Consider the following 2,736-nt stretch of genomic DNA (forward strand, 5'->3'; position numbering starts at 1 on the left):
ATTGAGAGCCTCCGTCACTCCGTATGCTCCCATTCATCATCTCATTAGGACCCTGGGCTGGGCTGCACAGGCCCGACGACTCCCAAAGAGAAAGGAGAAACTATGAGCTCCATCATAACTAAACATTTTGGAGATGCTGTCGTTGTTTACAAATCTGTCATTCTTTTTTAATAAACCGCAATCTGTTCAATTCCCAAGGCCGTTTGATCATTTGTAGGGGAAAAAAAATCTTAATGTATCAGGGGCAGAAAGTGGCACAGTTGTTTACTACCGCGGGAATCCAGTGCCATTACAGACCTGGAACACATGCCAAATCCTTATGTAAACCCAGTGTGTGTGTTTATAGGAATGTGCTCCTCTTCAGGTGTTTACATGAATGTGAGATATAAAGATTTGTGATGCAAGATAATTTAGTTGCAGCCATTATGTGGCAGGAGAGTCGGGGGAATCCCAGCCTGCCGTTTTTAATGCACTCTTTGCTGCAAAGTGACAACACAGTCTCACGGCAGTTTGTAAATAGTCACGAAATTTAATCTATTTGATTTGTGTAAATAAACACGAATTTCCCTTTTCTTTTAGTGACGCTCAGCGTGACTTTCAACAACATATTTTTCTTGTGCTTTTTCCTACGATTGTCCAGCAGCACGTGACGCACGTTTCAATTTCAGCTCCAGTCTTTTCAAAACCAAACTACTTAGTTAGGTTTAGGAATAGATCGACTTGGTTAGGCTTAGGCAACAAACTACCTAGATAGGTTTAGGTTTATGAGATTGTGGTTTGGGTTTAAATAACTCCGGAAGAGGTGTAACTTAAGTACGGAAGTTACGTGACAAAAACTACTAAGTTAGGTTTAGGAATAGATCTACTTGGTTAGGCTTGGGCAACCTTGTTAGGTTTACAAAAAGATCAACTTGGTTAGGCTAAGGCAACAAAACTACTTAGTTAGGTTTAGGAAAAGATTGCGGTTTGGGTTGAAATAACACTGGAAGTGCCGTAATAGTACGGAATTTACGTGAAAAAAACTGCTTAGGTTTAGGAAAAGATTGCCGTTTTGGGTTAAAATATCTCCAGAAGTGCCATAACTTAAGTTACGTGACAAATAAATCAACTCAGACTTGTGACTTCCCACTGGACACGAACACCGGTCTCCTGGTCTCCTGTGGTTTTTGACCCACCCATCCACCCTGAGCTCCTCCATGCACAGTGTTCGCCGCTCTTTATACTTCCCGGTTCACAATTATGTGGATTACATGCAAATTGATTTCGTGCTGACCATCATGAAAAAAATGTGAAATTTGTGTCTATGTACATGAATCAATACATTACATTTCATGACTATTTCACGAACTGTTGTGCGACTGGTCTGATTTATAGGAATGTGCTCCTCTTCAGGTGTTTACATGAACGGGACGTATAAAGATTTGGGACACAAGATCATTTAGTTACAGCCGTTATGTGGCAGGAGATGCGGTGGGGAGCTCGCCATTTTCACTGTACTCTTTGCTGCAAAGTGAGCAGAAATAAAAGCTCTCTGGTGGTTAACGCTGGTCTCTCCATCACCCCTATACTCTGCCCAGGTGGATGAATCTTTCAGAAAGCCACAGCACACCCTTGCATTTTTCCACAAACTCAGTGGAGACTGCAGCAGGACACCGAGACCCCCACCCCCCGCCCCCCACCGCTCTACCCCTCTCAAACCCCCCGTCGCGCTCCAAACGCATCACTAACTGGATCTCCATGTGGTACATCCATTACCGTAAAATACTCTGCTGCTCCCCACTGAAGGCTCACCATCCTCCTCTGCCCTCTGTTTTCCCTCGCACACACGCATCAGCCCCCCCACCACCACCACCCCCCCAACCCCCTTCATAAGACCGCTTACGCTGGCAGTTCTGAATTGGGCTAAGTCCAAGTTTAACATTAGTGGGGGGGGGGGGGTGGTCGGGGTGTTTAAAAAGCAGCCTGCGGAGAGCTGCAAGAGTGATCACAGCCATGACTTATATGCTTTGTTGTGACCATGATGGCCTTTTTGTACCCACAAATTGAGAAATCAGGAAAGCCATACAGACGTTCAACGTTTACATGTTTGATGGGAAACGTATACCCACGTTGCCAAGGACAACATTAGTTACATTATTAATTTCCGTGTGATGTTCCCGCGGAAAGCTGTAATTCATCACCAGCGCTGTGGGGACTCGTCTTTTACCAAGGAGGCTTGGCTTTGTCCTTCCTTCTCGTCTTAGTTTGTGCAGTGAAGCCGCGGTGTTCTGTCATTACCAGGAAATGGAGATATTTTTGGGGCTCAGCTCTCTTTTATTTGGATTTTGTCCTCATCCCTTGTTCTGGGGGAAATGCTGACAAATGGAATTCTCTGTGCCAAAAAATTCAGAGCGAAAACCCCTGTCATTGTTTAAGGCCAACAAAAGAGCGGTTCATTTAGACTCAATTTATTATGATTTCTTCTTTGTGTCAACAAATAGTAACACTGGCTTGGCAAACTGCTTCATAGGAAAGACAACACCAAACCTTGGCTGCCTGTGTGTGTGTGTGTGTGTGTGTGTGTGTGTGCGTGCGTGCATGCGTGCGTGTGTGAGTGCGTGCATGCGTGCGTGCGCGTGTTTGAGAGAGAGAGAGAGAGAGAGAGAGAGTATTTTTTATTATTATTATCTCAATTATTATTATTTAAATAAATAGATATTTATCACATATATTATTAAAAATATGCCCGAGACTTTT

At 43.9% G+C, this 2,736-nt stretch overlaps 1 long non-coding RNA gene across 1 annotated transcript; it reads right to left on the reverse strand.

Moving 5' to 3' along the window:
* Positions 1-533: 533 nt before the first annotated feature.
* LOC119501136 lies at positions 534-973 on the reverse strand. The gene is made up of 2 exons (XR_005209767.1): positions 939-973; positions 534-746 (listed from the first exon to the last, which is right to left on the reverse strand). It is a non-coding gene; the product is annotated as an uncharacterized LOC119501136 (long non-coding RNA).
* Between the last annotated feature and the right edge of the window lie 1,763 nt (positions 974-2,736).

The sequence above is a fragment of the Sebastes umbrosus genome, chromosome 14 (assembly GCF_015220745.1).
Source record: "Sebastes umbrosus isolate fSebUmb1 chromosome 14, fSebUmb1.pri, whole genome shotgun sequence".
NCBI lineage: Eukaryota > Metazoa > Chordata > Actinopteri > Perciformes > Sebastidae > Sebastes > Sebastes umbrosus.